General features: G+C 41.7%; 1 protein-coding gene across 6 annotated transcripts in view; it reads left to right on the top strand.

The window, feature by feature from the left end:
- The window catches only part of grik4 (glutamate receptor, ionotropic, kainate 4), a 234857-nt gene that overhangs the window by 84544 nt on the left and 130059 nt on the right, over window positions 1-20254 (top strand). Inside the window, exon 1 of one of the 6 annotated variants that reach the window (XM_047335802.1) lies at window positions 8043-8228. The exons of the other annotated variants lie outside the window; for them this stretch is intronic. The gene's annotated coding sequence lies outside the window, so the exon portion shown is untranslated. Of the gene's footprint in view, window positions 1-8042; window positions 8229-20254 lie in introns of those variants that run through there. 6 annotated transcript variants of the gene reach the window in all.

Consider the following 20254-nt stretch of genomic DNA (forward strand, 5'->3'; position numbering starts at 1 on the left):
TTCTCTGGTTGTTATTGGGTGATGAAACCCCAGTTGGAGTAAATGAAATTTAATCAGAAAAAATTTCCACTCAGGCGAGCTGTGAAATTTCATAATAAGTGTGTGTGTGTGTGCGTGTGTGTGTGTGTTTAAACATTTTCATCTGTTTCTGCATGCTCATGAATGCGCTTACAGAAAAATGATATAATCATCAAAGTCAATAATAATATGCAGAGTGGCTGAGGCATGGCGGCGGCGAGGTTAAGACATCACCATTGAAATCACTCGCAGTTGCCCATTTCCTCTGTGTTTATCCATTTGTCATAACCGCACTGAATGGTTTGAATTACACTTTATAGCTCTACCTTTGACAGGGTTTGGTTTCACACCGAGGAAATTGTCACATGCGCAAGTAATTTTCGGTTCTTGACACGCCAACCTTGCCATTTGAGAAAATTGTTTCACATTCACGATTTGTGTGTTCAGAGACCTGGTTGATTTGGGGTTCAGGAAAAAGCTGCTATATTCAGTGATAATAGCTTGCTGCTAAATCTCAGATTATCAATTGTGTTGAACAGCACAGTGTTTTTGTCCTCTTGTGAAGTGGTCGGTAGTCCCAGGAGCTGTTCATTTTCACGTATTTTAATTTCCAATTAGTCTAAACAATGGCATGACGTTATTTATTCCTCAAAAATCCTGTTCAGGACTGACACAATAGTTTCCTATGTTGTCTGAAATAAGGAATGGCCTTCTCCCTCCCGACGTACTGTATCCCACACGAGAAAAATATCACCGTTTAGATTTGATGTTGATGGCAGGTATATCTGTTTTTCGTTGTTGTTTGGAAGTTTCCATGTTTCTGCTTAATTTAAAATCAGTTACTTTGCATTTATTGTCAGTAGCTTGATCAATACTCGATCAGTTACCACATCAACTACTAGCAAAGATCATCGCGATACATCTCAGCACTGACGTGTCTTGACATGGATTATTCGTACATCTTCACTCACCAGGAAGATCTGTCATTATTTTCGACTTTTTAACTTTTCTTCAACAGGTAAATCTAGGCAGGATTTAATTTCTTCATCCTGCCTTTCAGGATTAAAATTCTTAATCCTTCCTTTCATTATCAATGGCCCTTAATCCAGATGCAGCTTTTTGATGAGCGCTTAATCCATGTTAGCCTTATTGCCTGTTACCATGCCCCATTTAGTGCAAGACATTAACACCTTCATACACTTTAGTGTCTACCACAATTAACACATCTGAAGAAAGAAAAATCATTTCATTATTAAATGTATATTGAGCCATAAGATGTGACTTGAGGAACACATGCATGTATGTGGTTTTAATATTGACGCTGTTCAGAGTATATCATCTACACAAAGCAAAGATGTGGACGCTCTCTGCCCATGTAAATGAATGAGACAACTCGCAGTCGCATCACCCACTGAGAACTCTTTGTACTGGACTGTTGTGGTGAAGAGGGAGCTTATCACCATTTCAACTTACACCTATGACCATGAACTCTGGGTGGTGACCGGAAGAGTAAGAATTTGGCTGTTATATAAATTAGCTTTTCACAGCCATCTTTAATGGTGACATGTTGAGTAGATTAAAGTTGCCAGTGTCAGAACAATGGTGATTCTATTTTTCAACAATGGGTAAAAGCTTTCAAAACTCATTCACAGATGAAATTGTTAAGATTAATTTCTGTTTATAGAAAACCTATGCCGCCCCCCGGGTAAACGAACCTCGCTCTTTCGTTGTATGTTTTTTTTCATGCTCTCTGAGCATGTGGAGGCTAAATTGGTCTTGATTTACTGCCGCTTACGTGGGTTAAATAGAATATAGGCTTCCATATTAGCTCCAAAATGAGAACCACAGCATGGTTTACATGAACATATTGTTACCTTGGAAAAGATGAATGTGAAGAGAAAGAAATGCCAAAGTGCATCATCATCACTTTTTGACTAAGGGCCAGGATTAGGTTGAAGAGAGAGATCGTTCTTTCTATGTTAATGATCATGTTCGCCTCGAGAGCATTTGTACTGTAAGACTGTGGTGCACGCAGATGTTACTCTGGCATCTCTAAACAATTGCTACAGGCAAAACAGTGCAAATTTGTTTGCATCTCTCTATCTGTTCCCTTTCTCACAAGCACAGCACCCTGTGAACAGACACCCACTCACAGGAATAGCAGGCCAGAGCAACTGAACTGTCATCATGCCAACTGCAAAAAATGGATATTTGCAGTATTTCCCAATTTGTATTTTAATAGGCACAGTTCAAGCCAGTGTAGATGAAGTATTGAGCTCACTCCACAATCAGCTCTATTATGGAGGCTGGTAACTGCTACCTCTGCTCCCCAGCGGTGTGCATGTGTCAGATTTTGCCTGAGAGGAAACAGGCAGGTGACTCAAGCCAGAAAAATTTAACTCGGAAACAGATCTTGCTTCACGACCGTAATTGCACAAAGGGAGGTATAATTCAGGGCACTCGCACACCAGGCAACGTAGCTCATCCAATACTCTCCAGTGAGCGATGTCTTCTGGTTGCCATGGCCACACTGAGGTGTTGATTTACTTCAGGATTTGCATGTGCGTTTTGTGGCAAGATAACAAAAAAGTGGCATTGAAAAAACTCTTGAGTCAGGAGCATAGCGAGGGTTGATGAGACAAAATTGCACTCAATCGGTTTCAACTTTCTACTCCGAACATTATTTAACTTTTAAATAGCATTCACAAATGCGAAGCAACGATACCGTGTGAGGTGACAGGGAAAGCTACATGCAAGCCAGTTATTGCAGTTTAATCAATATCCATTCATCCATCCATCCAGCCTTCCCCTGCTGTGTGAGTCAGGTTATGGTGGCAGCAGGTGCAGACGTCTTCAAACTCTACGTCCTCCTCAGAGGAGGACATGTTCCATAGTCAATTCTGCCACAAACCCTCTGTGCCCATTGGCAACCATCTACTTAATTTTCCGGGCTGTACACAACCAGACCCCATGGGTCAAGGTCCAATCACCAAATGCTCACTGGCAAACTCCCTTTACAGATCTGACTCCAGGAAGGGGGGGGGGGGGGGGGGCAGTTTCCCTAGTCCAGGCCAGGCGACCAAGCATCATGGTTCATATATTTTTAAATTCAGGATGAAGAAAAAACAAAGGTTAGGATTCATGGACATCCTCAAATCGATTCAGGACTCAATGGGAAAAAAATACTAATGCTAATAGCCTTTTCAGTCACCTGAATGGCTGCTAATAGGCCAGACTGAAGCCAGCAATAGCTGACACACTGGTACTAATCAGGTCTTAATCAGGGCCGTGGGATCGAATTAACTACAATTAAGTTGTGTCCATTTATATGAGCACTGTTACTAAAGTCCTTGCCAAATTGACAGCATTGCTCGAATATATTTTTTGACCCTGAAGGCGATTTGCAGACTGTTCCCTCAGGTAGCAACAGCAAATAAGAGCCATATGAGACAGCAGCCACTGTCACTCTCCTTGCTGCTGTGCCTCTGCTTAATTCCCCTTCGGGGATTCGATTCATTCATAACGAGTCACCCATCGGACGTGACTGTGTAGTCAAGCTCAGTTAAATGTGGATGATGAAGTAATGGCTGGAAGAGAGCATAGCAGGCGCCCATCGTAGATCACAGGATCTGCCCAGGTCTTTCTCTGGCTGTTTGAGTGTGTATCTGTAGATGTGTGTGCGACATCTTTCCGTGGCATGGCGAGGCTAGTAAAACCCTCTCCATTTCCCTTAACACCTCCTCCCCCTTTATCATCGCCTCTAAACTCCTTCCGTGTGTCCTTGATTTATGCCTTCCTTCCTCCTCCTTTCCTGTTTCCTCTTGCCCCCCCGACCACACACACGGGCTTGCTCCCTGATCCATCTGATCGCTTTACAAGTCTCATTTAAACACTCCACACCTTTTTTTTCACCCCTCAACCACCCCTTTGTCCATTCCCCCCTCCCATTTTCCCCTTTGGCACTTTTCCCATCTCAACTTTCCCACTGCCCTGGACCCTGCTCAACCGCACGGTATTTCCCCCGCACGTTCACCCTTACACGCTTAGTGCTGATTTATCAAGATGCCTCTGCCCTGCAGTTACCTACCCGTCAGCGACCACACTATATATGAAAAACACATGACCTGTCTTGCTTCTTCGCGGAATAATTGTGGTACAGGCATGTAGATCTAAACTTGAATTATGCCAGCTACACTGTAGATGTAAATTCAATGCTGGTGTCAGGGCAGAGCAGGCAGTGCCTCCCATTTAATGCAGAGAATTTAGTCATGTTTATCTCCTCTGTTAGGACCTTTCACCGTGAACATTTGCCCTTTTCAAGACATAAGAGGCCTACATGGAAATGCTAATTCAGTGGAGTAAAGCCACTTGAGACACATCATATCTATTTTCAGGATAATTGCAGACAATAAGCCCATATTTTCCGTAAAATGTAATCTTTAACATTGCACATATACAAGCATCCAAATGAAATGACGAAAAAAACCCCACCTCCAAATCATATCCATTGCGCTCTCTTAGCTTGTGCGTGTTCGACTGCCAGTGTCTCATGTTTACAAGCTGTGGTCCTTTTGTGTGCTGTTGAAATGAGTAAGTGCACACTGTTTGTATTAGCACGTGCTAAATATCATTACTAAGAATTGAAATATAATAGAATACATATTACATTTGTATACATTATATTTTATTATATTATAATATTATATTATAAGGCTAAAAGACCTACCAGTTCCATTATTGAAATTCAGCTATGCATAGGGCCAGATCAAGGCAACATTTGTGTGCCTGTATTGTATATAAAAACATGTATCTTTTTTTTCCAGACATGGTGATAATCTCCCTAAAAAACTGTGGCTATATGCCAAGGTCAGAACACAGACACATTGAATAGTCATAAAAGATGAAATGGAAGTGGGTTCTGATTATTGTTATCTGGAGTCCTACAGTCTGCCCTCTTTTGTGCCAACAGAATTCCAATGTGTTTGAGTCCCTCACATAATACTAAATGTCTCTTGCAATGTCTCTTCTCTTCTCCTACCATTAGTCTACATCATTGACTACAGCACACACAGAGTAGTAATTAAGCAAAGTAATCCTGTTTTAATGTCAATAAACTATAGCAACCATGGATCACATATCCTCATTGGACAAATCACTGTGGAAATCCTTGTAACCTTACCAGAAGAGCCGTACACTAAGGCAGCACAACATTATCTACATAGCTTCCCCCGGATCTATTGCTGTAAACCATTTAGAGCCCTAAAGAGACGTACTTCATTCATCAGAAAATGAATCTTAGTTCATGACTGTCAATGTCTATTTGTAATTAATTGTACAGGTATGTGTGTGTGTGTGTGTCTGTGTGTGTGTGCACTCACTCTGTTCATCATTTACATTTTACATTTACTCATTTGGGAGACACTTGTGACTTACATCCGAGGGACCATACTAAAGCTTCAGTACATTAGGAGACCTTGAAAAAAGGTAAGTGGTAAATCGTGATCAGTAAGACAAATTTGAAAAGATAAGGTAAAGAGGTGCACCTGAAGTGCACACTAAGAGCTAGTAAGTTTCCATCTGGAAAACTCGTTATCTTTCGTTCGTCTTCCAGGTAGCTGGAGAGAAAGGACACTGTTGAAGTTGTAGATTCTGATGTGGCCCTCTCCTCTCTGGACTGTGGGCGTCGACTGTATCTTCAGCTCAGGATGAGGCAATTTACACCTTATTTGTGTGCATAGAATTTGGCAACATCATGTAGTTCACTCAACTCAACAAGCAAAGGTCTATTCAGCCATACAGTAGTAACTGAAAACACCTGTATGGGTTTGCAGGGCCTTGAAGACCCCATTGAATGAAAATGTAAATTTTGCCAGTTTTAATCCTGTGTTTATTGTTTATTTATTGCAGAGTTTTTGCTATAACACGTTAGTCCACTCTGACATTCTGCTCAAACAGAAGCACCCTGACCTTAGACCTTCATCGAAGCTAAAAGAACGGAGCTCTCACTTCCCTGACTGTTCTCTATGAACAAGTATTGAACGCAATACTCAAACTGTTTGTTTTTACTGTAGGAATGCAAATATCTGTCTTACACCGGAGATCACGGAAAACAAGATGTTCATGCTCGAATGCTTCGTCTCTGTGCTCCTCTCTCTGCCGTAACATACTTAATTAGTAGGCAGCATGAAGACAAGAAGTAAAACACCTTTTGAATTACAATTCTTTTTAACGGATCTTCATTGCATGTTTTGTTTTTTCCTGCTCGAGGTCCATCTTTTTCACTCTCTCCTACTTTATTTTTTGTCTCACTGACCCCTAGCACCCTTCCTCCTGCCACAAAATGCTATTTTTAATGAAGAGGTCACCTGGATTCTGTTGTACCGCCTGAACACTTGTGTACTGTGTTCAACTACGAATGGAGCAAGTGGCGAAACAAGCATCACTATTGCTTGTTTGTTCAAATACTTACACGACTTGAGTTTTCTTTTCCTGACAGGTCACCTCCTGTGGTCATGCAAAAGATGCCAGAAAGATGCTGCTGTTATACTGCCACAAAAAAAGTCCAAGGATGGAGGTCCTAGTGAAAGCCGGTGCACACAAAGCCTGTAAATCCAGAAAATATGTGTCTCGTCTTGTTTACCAACAGTCAAGGTTTGATTTTTTTGAAACCTCAATAGCCTGATTTTATTCGTGACTGCCTATCATACGCCGAATATAACAATATTTTAACCATAAATGAGAAACTGACATGATTTGAAATTATTAGTTTTTGGATGGTCATATGGTTCATTTCAAAATATGGTCAACCTTTTGGGAGGCCTTTTGGTATAGCCGTTCATAACTTGACGTTATATCTGTGCACACCCATTCTTTCTGTTTGATTCGCTTCTTTGCAAATTGCAAAAGAGTAAAAATGTTGATGAAAATTCAGCAAACAGTCTCTCCAAAAAGGTTTTTGTTCACCTAAAATTGCTCCACCATGGCACGTTAATTAAAGAGAAACATGTTTAACTGACTTGGAGCTGTGAGATTGACCATTTCAAGCAAATTAATTTGTCAAGGTACTATCCGAAATCTTTTCTTATATTGTTATTTTATCTAAGAATAATACTTTTTCCTTTTGGTTAATGCGATTCGTATATTCAGCCAACACTTGTTTATGACTCAGAACTGTACTTTAATTGTTTTCCTATCTATAGCTGTTATTATTCAAGTCATGGCTGACCAAGGTCTCCGCCGACTTTGGAGGGCAGACAGAATAAGAGGATTTTCAGATTAATTTTAAAGTAGAAACATCCACATCCACATTTTCTTGATGATGTAAGCGGATACTTGAAATTATTTTCTCATTTCAGGCCCCGTTCAACAAATGCATTCAACTGCTGTAAATGAGTATTGGATTTGTTATTTTTTGTTATACAGCAGATTTTATTTCAAAATGCTCTTCTTCAGATTCATTAATGCTGGCATTTTACCAGTTAGTTTCATCACTTACAAATCCCTGCCCAATAAACCTTCAATGAAACAGCCCCCGTAGTCCTAGCCATGTATCCTGGACTTGCCACTTTACTCAATTGAAAAGGGGGAACAATTATTTGCCCTCTGTTCTCCAATGGTTGAGCCATTTTTCTGGTATTGTGATCGTCTGACAAAATGATTAATAACCACACCATCCAATATTTTTTTCATTCCACCCAACCATTGTGGTTTTGTATCTTGTGTATGTATAAAGAAAAATAAGTGTGCTTCTTGGAACTTGCTGTCCACAGGAACCAGTGCACCTGTTCTTGCCAAAATAGAGCTCGCTGATTTTTATCTGAATTTAAAGCAGCAGCCTTCAGGACCAGTTTTACTGCTGTAGTATAAAAAAAAGAGTTGTCTTTCACACAGCTTTTATTGATGTGTATAAGGCTCTTGAATAATTTCATAGTTGGTTGGGTTTGGGACAGATACTGAGCTGTTTCTGAAGCACTGTTTGCTGTCTCTGATGCTCACCTCCATTATCCACCACCCTGCAGGTACAAGCCATTTCTCTCGCTGGCTGTGCACTGCCACAGAGGCGGGTTAAAGCCGTGATTGTTTTCCAGCCCGGCTTCCATGATGGATGACTAGCATGACTGGTTAATATGATGCCTTCACACCATAGATACCACTCAGAACTGGGGATGCACTGTACTTGCTGCTTGGGTTGGTTTCCGTCTTCCATTCAGGTCAGTTATGGGTGGCGTACTGTGCGCATTGGATTTAATGTTGGGCATTAAATTGACTGATATTGCCGGAGACATGTAACCTAATGTCACACAACATGTCTACATCTGGAAGGTGTCAGGTAATGGCTGCTCAGGCACATTTTAGCAGAACTCGCTGCCCCAGCTTCTGCCGAAATCTCATATTCCCTGTGGATGTTGTCCTGCCAACACACGTACTAGTAAGGGTGCAATTCATTCGCCGCTCAGGTCAGCTACAAATTGAATAATTGAACTAATTAAGGCCCAATCTAAGGCCCGTAAAGTAGACGAGTATGAGTTTTGGTTACCTAACGATCCAAAAAACGAAACTTCACCTTTCCTCCTTCCCCAGCACATTATTAACGGCACCCTCAAATGTGAATTTACAGTAGGGATTAGCGTGGCATAAGACAAATCTAATAAGAAGAATCAGGCATTCTGCCACTGACTCGTGTCATTACAGTTTCAGCTGCAGCCACAGAGTAATTAGTTTAGGGTCCAAGTGCCAAGACAAACAGTCTTTAGTTAATTACATAAGATACTTGACCCATATCGGCACCATGGTTGAAACGTATTGAATTAATTAATGGACAACGGAGTCTACATTCAAAACATTCTCGGCCCCGTAACAGAGCTGACTGCAGCGACGTCCACCATCCTTCATTGATATAATTCCAAGGGTTAGCAAATGGATTTCATGCATCTCCCTTCATCAGTTCCAATTCTGAACTCGAGGAGATAATGCTGAAGATTATGTGGCTGTGATGATAATAGTTTTTTTTTCTAAAATGTATTTATCGCTATGCAACTCGTGCAATATTCAACAGCGTTCACAGGTTTGATCAGAGCAACATGATCGTGTTGGAAATATTGGCATATATATATATTTCATTTTTTATTCAAATATTTTAAAATAAGTCAATAACAACGAAGCCCCACATGCTGTATGTGTGCTTAAGTGTTTTAGCCCGGCAGTGCTGAGTGTACGCAGGGTGGCTTGTCAGCTGCCTGATATTAATGAGTCTAATGTTGATGTGTATGTCACGGGGACGTGCCGCGATAAGAGCAGTGTATCGTTAATGGCTGTGGCTTTACTCGGCAAAGAAAACAACCCGAGAGCCCACAGATATGCCTATAATTGTGGCATTAGAAGGAGTCTGGCTTGTACCTCATTAGGAGAAGAGCATGGAGGGGCCGGGGGCCGGGGGCCTTCAAGGACACGCGGCGGGGAGTCACATCAAGACAGAGAGAGGAAGAAAGAGATGGACATTTAGTCGCGATGGGGATGAAAGTGAACTGCAGCTTATACTGTGGAAGCTGGCACCATATGTAAGTGTATGCAAACCTTATGCAGATTCTGGAATGGATACACAATGACTTTCTTTTGATCTCATCCCATTAAAATGTTGGTGAGGAGGACCTGTTTCTAATATATCTTAAAATGCTAAACGTCCCCATAAGATTACACATGTCCTGTTCCTCTTATACAGTATGCCAGTTTTAATAGATAAGCAGCCATTAGAAGAAAATATCGTCAAAGTTACATGTTTTTCATCTGTCGTTATGCCTCCCTCCTACATTACTTCACATTATACAGGGAAATTACAGCACTATTGAAAGAGCCTTCTTTAATCTTTGTTTCTCCAGGGGCTGTTAATAAGCATGACTCACCCCTCCCCTCCAACAAAGCACGTGTCCTAGAGCAAGGCTTTTAACTTCTCGGGGCTGCTCAAATGGACTTGCTCAGGGGCCAGAAGTTAAAACCTGTGGTAGTACCTGGCTTTTTTCCTGGTGTCAATTTAGAGTATGGGTCTTGCTAACAAAAAAGATCCATGCTCAGCAATAGATAAAGTAAATAAAGGTAAAAAAAAAAAGAAGAAAAAAACACCTGCCTGCGGTGTACAACTAAGTTTATTTTCTGTTTGATGACTGTTGGTATGAAATGTAATTTCCTTCAAAAGCTCAGGGCCAGGGTCACTGTAGTGTTTCCACTGGAACGTCGCTCGTTGGAAAGCAGCTAAGACTTTGCCACATCTGGGAGGCTCCAGGTTCACTTTGTACTTCGGGCCATGTTTGTATCTGCAGCCTGCCTGTGTACCGTTTATAAGCCCTGAAGAAAGACCAATAACTCAATGCTTGCAATGTGATCAAAGTGAACAGGAGAATTGGACGATAACAAGGAGAAATACTCGGAATAAACTGCGTATTAATTTCACTCGCACAACTTCCCTACACGCTCCACGATTAATTCAAATAATATGTCAATAATAGTCATCAGAGTGGGGGGGAAAAACGAAGGTCATTGCCAGGTTCCGTACACCCCACTAGATGGTGTGTGTTTGTGTCAACTAAAACACCTGTGCAACAAACGTACCATGTAGTTCGCCTACCTACAGCTGTTTAACCAGAGTGACGAGCTGTTGCAATTTGGACATTGATTTTGAAATCAGGTTCGTTTCCCCTCCGATGCATTTTGCCAATAGGGAGCTGTAGCTGCGGTGGAACTGATTTTCAGACTGCACTGCCTGTTTGCCTTTATGACCCGTGTTTCTGCTTCTCCCCGCTCTTTCCCGTTGCCCTTGGGTTTGCAGCGCTGTGCGGCGTGTAGAGAGTTCATGTCCGCCCTGAAGCATTCTGTAGGTCTGTCACTAAGTGCAGCGTGTGTGTGGCAGCATGCACAGAAACAAACAGCACACACACACACACACGTTAGGGGGAACGACACACCACTGTATGTGATATAAAGTAAGTAACAGATGGGATAATTCGGGGTTTGCAGTGAAGCATACTGGGAGTGGGAGACACTTGAGAAGAGATTGATCAGATGAGCATTTGTTCCACATCCGTTCATCTTTAATTCGGCCCTGCCCTTTTGCTTTAATTGTCTCTTCCTGTCATTTTCATGAAGCATCTCTACCTCTCCGAGGGCCACTTGTGAGGTTACCCTGCAAGAAATAATTTCAGGAAATTCAAAACACTACACCAATCAGACACAATTGTAGGTGTGATCACAAGAACTCGTTAAAGCTGATTACAGCCGCGCTGCGTTGTGGCGGGCGGAAGCATTTCAATCTTTGGCTTTGTCTGTCAGCCTCGCTGTCACAGCGATAACTCAGGCAGTTTATATCCAGTTTGGATTAAACTCTGCGAGTTTTAACGGGGTTTAATTTATTCAAAATATAATATTTATTCATTATTATCCATGTAAAATTGTAAAATATATTGGCCTAATGAAAATAGTTAAATTTTGGAATTTGACCTTTCTTGGTATGCAGCGTTGGAGGACTGAGATGTACATTTTTATTATAAATGAGCCAGATCGTTGGAAAAACATCAGCAGTCACAATGGACAGCGCTTAGTGGATGATATATATATATATATAATCCCCTTAAGGATTTCTGGCTTCTTCTCCATGCACCATGCAAGAAAAAAATTATGCCGAACATTTACAGTTTTTGCAAAGGAACAAATGTGCTTAATGTGCTGTATTTGATAAGTAGCAGAATCAGCATTACTAAGGCTTTGCGAAAAACTCAGATTAATTATGTATGCGATTTGAAAGTGATCAACAATCACAATGTGATGTCCTGTAAGATTTAGATTTCACGAGTCGGACCTCTTGGCATCATGCATGATCTAACAAAAAATAAAAGAAATCATATATCACTGAATATTGTGAAACGTGGTGAAGGGGATAATGACATTTTTACCAAGTCACTCCCATCTGCCTGCGGTGGGACTGGCAACAAGCGAGCTCGGAAAAATGGGAGGACGCTCTTCACAGCCTGCTCTCTCTGCCATCTCTCCTCTCTTCTCTTCTCTTCTCCTCCCTTCTCCTCTCATATGGTCCACATAAACTAACGACAGCTAGTCAAAATATTCTCATAACTGAATAGCAAATCAACTGGCCCCGCAGTATGATAATAATGAGTTTAAAGCGGATGTTGGCAGGCTTGAAGTTGTAGTAATTTGTCTACTAAATGAAACACTGGCAGTGGTTGAGTAGCCAGAGGGCAGTGCTCGTTTTTGACTCTTTATTTATGTGCGGAGATTATGGAAGGTGGGACTTTTCAACCTGCAATTAACACAAATATCTCAGATCATCATTTAATTAGAACTTCAAATTGCCGTCCCTCAGGGATCATTCCACTTTACACTCCTGTCATCATAATCTGGAGCCTTTTATTGCTGAACCCCTAACATCCAAAACAGCCTGGTGAAAAAAGTTTTATACCAGCTATCAAAATGCTGTTAAATTTTAATGTGCCAGGCTCACCTGAGATCCTTCCTGGGAAGGTCTTTTCTTTCTTCTCCCGTATCTTTGAAGGTCATTTGTTTTCAGTGTTTGTCATATTTTTGCTTTATTGCAGCCTTGCTGTCCATTTTGCAACATCACTGTCTGTCTACTGCTTCGAGGTAAGCTTTCCCTTTTCAGGCAGATTTGACTGATACACAGTTATTTTCTCTTTTACTAACTTTTCTCTTAAACTAACCACATGCAACTTGTTGGCAAAGTAGTGCAGCAGTCATAATGTGTCAATATTGGTCATAGTTATACTTACTGACTTCTACAATTTTCTAGAGGTAGGGCCGATTAAGCTACTGTAACAAAGACATCAACACTGAACAATAGATGGTTTTCTTCATAGATATAGATAATATAGTTGAACAATAGAGGGTTGTTGTGCTTCAGCTGAAGACACTGGGGTCAAAAAAAGGGCAGCCATATTTTCACAATCATGCAAGGTAACACTAGTTACTGTATTTCTTCCTTCTGGTATATCATATCTACAGTGCATTACATATCTTGGCCCGCTTGTTTTGTGTCATCTTGACCCTTAAAGTCGACTGTCTGGTTATGTTTGTGTTCAATTGCATTACATGTTGGATTCCCCTGCTTGGAGAATATATATTTTTCAGGGAATCCCTTCAAAACCCGTAGAACAACATCAAAAAACTCGCAACACACATTTCATGTCTTCACTGAAGTACTGCTAAATGAACCCCGTCTGCAAAAGGTTACAAATGCCCCGGACGCCTCTCGAGTCGGTAGATTACAGGCTAATCATTAGGCTGTTTTCAATGGATTCATTTCCATACACAACTATCTCTGCATTCTTCTTTGTTGAGTTCATTTTCCTTTTTTTTCTTTACTAGACATTTCACACAGACAGAGATTCGCTTTGAACTCACTGCGAATATTCACCAGAGGAGTGCACGTACCGCATGCATATTCATTCTCTGCAGCTGTTGACAGTCTCTCAAACCTCCTTAAACATCGGTCACACGTCACGTATTTCCATCCAACGGTTCGCCTCTGTGCCACTTCTGCGACGTCCAGTGCAACAGTACATGAATATGTGCAATTATGTGAGTCTCATTATGCATCTGACGCGTCTTTGGTTCAAACTGTCAGCTTTGATGGGCCATTTGCAATTGAATTACACAGCGTTTGATGTGTGATTGACAGCCTTGATATTTGGATTATGTAAACTGTTTTCTCTGAGAGCCAAAGTCAAACAGCTGTCAAGACCATCCTGTTCTGTCAACTGTTGCTCTTCCCCATCCTTTCCCCCTGACACAGACGCAGACAACTTCACAATTCTCGATTGTCATATCAAGATGAGACCTCTCAGTGAATTGTCTGACAGAATTTTTCGATTAGTTGGTGTAAGGGGAAAAAAAAAATTGACGAGGCTGAAGCGGGGAATCAGATGGACGGGAGACCATGGATGTCTCCCGCGGAAGTATTTACTCGATTTCTGGCTCGTTACACTGATCACAGAATGGTCAGTGTATTGGCGTCCCAAAGCCTCCCTGTCCCAGTCTCAGCGATGTATTTAACTCTCTCAGAATCCTGTGGCCCCCCCTCTTCTCCATAGAAACTCTCTGTCCCCCCTGTCTGAATATAATCTTCACCGCAGGGCATCCTCACCTAGCAACAAGTGCTTCTGACCGCTTGCTGAAGAATAAACATTCCCCCTTCAACACGTCAACAAGCAGGACGGAAAATTCACCAACGCTTGGAGTAGGTTTGAAATAATCAAAGTTTACCAAAACGATTCCTCACTTGCAGATTTAAACTAGACTGGCCCTCAACAGAGCGGATTCCTCCACCAAGGCTCCTGCACATGATTGTCTCGTTCTTATCGATGAAATATAAAAGATAAAAAAGGAACCTGGTACCTGATGAGCTAAATGATTGATTTGTCATATAACATAGTTAAAGATCTGCCCATTAATTCGCATCCTGAACAAAGTGTAACACATCCCCTTCCCTGGCCCAGGACCCGTCTCTCCACCATGTTTGTTGGAAATGTGTTTGTAAGTTTTTCCGTAAATCCTACCAACGAATGAACAGAACCAACAAACAGACACAGGCCCTCCATGGCAGAGGTAAAATGAAATGAAAAATGGGAATTACACAGTTACTATAGGTCAGGTTTTGACCAATAGTCCGTCAGCTAATAAGCAACCATTCAACAGAGAAGGTGTCAAAGCAGGTGTTGTACCTCTTACTTCCTCAGAGAGAACTATGGCAGCAGTCTTCCGGTCTTCCGGTTGTTTGAAAATCTTGTTAATGAATTTTACCCTTTTTTTTTTTTTCTTTTGCAAACGTTTGAGGAGAGAATCAGCGTAAACACCGGACAGGCGTCAAGGGATGCGGAGCAAATTAGTGCTGATTCCAGACGGTCAATGTGATTAATATTAAAGGTCAACATTGGTGCCAGCTGGCCAGTGAGCCATCACAGTACCTCCCAGTCATTCCCTTTTCTGCTGAAGTCAAACGAGTAAAGTCGTATACAAACTTTCCTTACAGCAGGGAGTCATTTTTATTCTGTATACTGCATCTGAAACCTTTGTTTTGAAAATCTCGTCCAGTGCAGCTATGATTACACTACAGTCTTTTCTCTGATTTCATCTCTCCATCTCAGCCTGTGTTGGTAGCTCTTCTGCGGGCAAAAGCAAAACAAAAAGGAGAGTTACAATAGCCGGCATTTTATTTCACAATCCTCAGCCTATTCAGTATTCAGAGGAGGCTTATACTGAAAATGCAATGGGTAAAACCCCATACTGTATGATTGCCTGTCTGTCTCCCCATTCATGCCAACTCGCAGTAAAAGTAATCTGTGCTATTGTTCTCTTCATTCCTCCACAATCCAGTCTCCTCAGTAGGAACTTGTAGTTGCTGCAGATTCTGACGCTCAGACAGAATCATCGCAGCTTCATAGTGTCGTGGGGTTTCTGTCCTAAGTGTTGGTGTCATGAGGACTGAAAATATCTTTTTAAAAAACAAAACGATCGCACCAGTCAAGGGTTCAAACCTGGCGTTTGAATGTTTCGTTTTAGGTGTTGGGCGGGGGAACAGTGTGTGGGGCACAAAACCCAGCTCACAGGGAAAGAAATATTGTCAAATCAAATTGGCTGCGGGGATTTTGGACTTCAGGCCGCAAAGGGAGTGAGTTTAAAGACGGAGACTGTTTGGGATAGAAAGCTTTAAGGTAATGGACAGTGAAGAGAGGAGATCTGGAAACACACATAGAAGAAATTTATAGAAGTTGGAGCGCCCGCTCAAGCGACCGCAGGCTCGACTCCACCTTTCTACCCTTTCTCTTCCTGACACTCTCTCTCCCCCTTTCAAGCTTGTCAGTCCCGTCATTAAAGGCAAACAAAAAGTCATATTTACACCAGAGGATACCAAAGTAGCAGTGTCTTTCCTGAACTTTCCATTCTCAGACACACAGATTGAGCTCATCCGTCTCCCGAACGTAGCCCATGTCTTAAAGGGTCGTATGCATGTGCGGTGGCAATACAGTAGTCGAGCTGCACGTCACTTTGTGTGTATTTCTCAAATAAGCTTGACTCGGATTGATATCATGGATTCGGGAGTGTTAAGAAGTGTGGGCGATCATTCAACTCAATTTCCAGTTTGTCCCCGTAGTGAGCGAATGGGAATTTGTGTTGAGCTCGAACCCGAACGAGTTGATCTCACTGAAGAGCCATTAGCGTTACAGATTGCTCTGACTACCGGACTAAAGCCTCTTAAAACGTTTGTCTCCACTCAATAGCGGTTTAACCTGTGAAGGCTGCAGCTGCACATCTGAGCTACTATTGACATCGATTTGCCATAGTTGCTTCCAAGGATATTGAATCAGCTTTGTGTATGCTTTTTTTTTTTTTTCCCAGTTCCCAAAGCAGTAAAAGTAATATTGTCCTATTCGTGGAAGTGGTAAAGCTTTCAACCGCTACCTCAGAGATGTGCCAGCTGAGTCCATCAAACACGATGCACTCCTGTGTGATATGCATCAAGCTTCTTTCTGCTGTAATAAAACACACAATCTGGGCCGTCCGTTGTTATTTGCATGAAGGCATTTTACGTTGTTTAAAACATGCTACTCTTGAGTCGGGCTAATTGAACAATAAATGCAGTAATCCCCCTGCGTGTATAATGATATAAGCTGCAAGGAATTTCTCAGTACTCAATTCATGTTGGAAAAGGCTTTTTTTCAGTTTTTCTCCTCTTTTGAGAACCTTTGGGGAAGACAGTTGACAGCTGTTATTTGCATAGTTTTCCAAGGAAAATTACGCAAAATGATCTTGATGCGTTGTCAGCCCCATTCAACTGTTCCCCAGGCCCTCTCCTTAGCAATTTTATTGCCCATCACAGACAGTGAGCCACCAAATGCTTTCTAAATACCAACAAAATAAACAGTAGGCAGGTGGCACTAAAGTAAACCTGATAATAACCTGAATCACTTCCTCTCTGGCGTTCACATCGCAGAGGTTTGGGGCTTGATTTCCGATTGTCAATGTGGGTCATTAATACTGAAATAATTTCCATTGCGAGACGAATATATTATGGGGATTGCCACAGAGAACTGCATACAGTACCTTCAAGTTTTTCTATTGTTTTTTTATGTTTACATCCGCACCACCAACAGGAACGCTGAAGTGAATGAAGCCGGCTCGTGGTTAATGTCAATATCACCACGCTGGCGGACACCGCATGGTCAGAGCTGTGTTTGTGTATGTTGTTTTACACCGATAACATTTCACGTAAGTTTAAAAAAAATGGCTCTTGCCTGTGCTGCATTGGCTCATGCGTCTGACAAATTACACTTACTTCACTCAGAGTTCCTCTTGTGCTGGGAAAGTACCCACTCCAAGTTTTCTAATCCAAGCAATTTTTCTACTCATAGAAACTAAAAAAAAGTCCCTCAATGGGATACTGCTTCACCTGTTTATCTATTCACAGATAAAGCACAGGCAAAGCAGACAATTGGCCGGGTCCCCAAAGAATGGCTGATTACATTAGTCCATAGCAATAACAATCTTGTGAGAACCCCCTTAAATCAGCTACGACACCATGGTTGGAAACCCCCCTAATGGGGCCCCGTGCCTCTAAATGGCTGCCGAAATTCAGTTTGGTTCGATGTAGGGCCCCCAGGTGCCGTTTGTCGGGGGGGCCCAAAGTCCCCTGCACATTAAACATGTTTTGGCCTGACAGACAAGTGATTGAAGAGATGCAGAAGGGTGCCAGGTCACATTGTTCATGAGAACAGAATAGTTTTTTTTCTGCTGTCAGGCGTGTTACTAGTCTGCTGCTGAGATCCAGCCCATTGTCATATTACAAAAGATACAAGTCAGCAGAAGAACACACTAAAACCTGTGAACATAGAAGAAACAGAATCAACAAAACCAAATTCGCTGCAAAAAGTCTGCCACAGCCCATCAGTCGTCTGTTCCGCCCCCCGCCCTCCAGTCAACTCCGCAGACTGCCTGCCACTTCAGGCAACAAATAATCAAACGGGGGCAAACACAAAAATGAAAATGACTTTGTGGCTAAATTTGCACCTCCTGCTGGCATCGCGCCCGTATTTAAATAGAATCCCTGGTCTATTCAGCCTTGCTGCACTAATCTTCCTGTCTGCCATCTTCACAGGTGTACTGTCTGACATTTGGATGCCTTGTCCTCTGTGTGACATAACAGATCAAACTGGCTGACTATATTCGGGAGGATGAGTCTAAGGGGGACTTGTGCTTGTCCCATGCAAAGTAAACTCTTTTATAGACTTTCCAGTCTACTTTCCAGTACAATGTCCGGTTGCACTGACCTTCAGTGACCCCTTCCAATTTTTAATTAGATTCTCTGTTGAACAGAGGTTAAACTGTTGTGAACACAACATTAACATATCTCCTTTGAAATGAATATGTTAACTTATTAGCGAGCATTTTCCCATTAATAAATCCAGCAGTTATTGAGCAATTGTCATTGTCATGTTACTGTCCACCTGGCAAATACAGTATTCACTGTCATTTCACTTTTTCATTGGTCTCTACCAGATCTGGATGATATTTCTCCGCAGGTTCATCACTACAGGCGACTCCTCTCACACTGTCACCTTGTTTTGACATTGTCATTTGAAGCATTTTTATTAGATTATCATTTATAGCTGCTTCAAAAAAGTTGAATTTGATCTAGTGATGAACCCTGCATTGTTTTATCTCTAATGATGCGTTCACACAAAGCAAACGCAAAGCAAATTTTCATGCGACAAGGTCACAGAGGGTAAATGTCATTTGTGTTGCCCGGCGCGAGTGAAACAACGTGACATTTGCGTCATTTGCTTCACCGAAATATTTAAACTCAAGTAAAATATTTGCATGACGCGTTACCAAAGCTAATTAGCGTTGAGATTGAGTAACACAATCGCTTCACGTTTGGTGTGAACTGTTTTCAATTTTTTGAATATGTTATAGCTCCACTAAGTGGAGTTTCGGGGAGAAATAAATGGGTCACAAATACTACCAAATAATCCAAATGTTGTAGCTCTACTTCCTCGTTTTCAATTAAGCATGAAATGAAAGAACTCCGTGGTGTGGACCCAGGTTTTTTGTAGATGGAGCAATTATCCTGAACATGGACATAGTCAGTAAAATATGTTCTGAGTCCAATCACTGTGTTTGAAGAAGCTTGTTCTTATCAATTATACATTTTCCCACCCAGACCATGTGCATCCTGCCACTGTGCACTCGCGAGGTATTCTTAATAGCTCTTCTAAACCCTAGAGAATATTCGTGTTTTTTTTTTCTTTTTTCAGTTTATATATTAGATGCCTTTACTCTCTACCCTACTACAAGCAGGGCCAAATACACCCATGTATATCCATCACTGGTTGAACTGTGGGTCAGTTGAGGCGGATTTTCCGCTGCAATACAGGGGCGGCTTCTCCTGCACTTCAGCTGTTCCCACGACTGAGAACATAACCTCAATTTCACCTCACCACAGGTCCGCTGCTGTGGGTCTATTGACGGAGATTTCGAACAAACCTCGCTCTGATTTATCATCTTTGCACCTATAGATTTTTTTATTCCTCCCACCATTCCAAGTTTTAACTCCCTGCTCTTAAATTCAACATAGTATGACTGAAATGAATAAACAGAAGAAAAAACAGTGTGAATAAGTGCTGAATTTGACAAAGAACTCATTATCATCTTAATACCTTATACATATTGTGTTTTTGGGGATTTTCAGCATATTACGCTTGGGCTGTTTTTTTGTTGTTGTTGAAAGAAATGCCATGTCTTTACGAAAACCCTATTTGTTTTGTCCAGAGGAGCATGAAGCTCAAAGCTGCACATGATCTCATGTATTCCGGACTCAGAGCTCAACCATAACAGTCGTTTGTGTCTGCTGCTTTGGGCAACCAGATCTGGACTGCTCGCATTTTTGTGTCAGCCTGTTTGCCTCTATTGGCCAACCACTTTTTGGAAGAAAAAAAAAATGGAGGGGTGGTGCTTTCCTCTGCTTGAGTGAATGAGATGCTGCTGTCACATTGGTTTACTCAGATGCGAATGAAAGTGTAGAAATAGAGGTTGGAATACAAAGAATGTCAAACATTGACCCATCCACATTGCTGAATGCCCCTACAACAGTAGATCAGAGTCTGATGCGGCGAAACAGAAGAGAGGTACCTGAAGAAACACAGGGCACAGAGGACGCCGC

The sequence above is a fragment of the Scophthalmus maximus genome, chromosome 11, assembly GCF_022379125.1.
Source record: "Scophthalmus maximus strain ysfricsl-2021 chromosome 11, ASM2237912v1, whole genome shotgun sequence".
NCBI lineage: Eukaryota > Metazoa > Chordata > Actinopteri > Pleuronectiformes > Scophthalmidae > Scophthalmus > Scophthalmus maximus.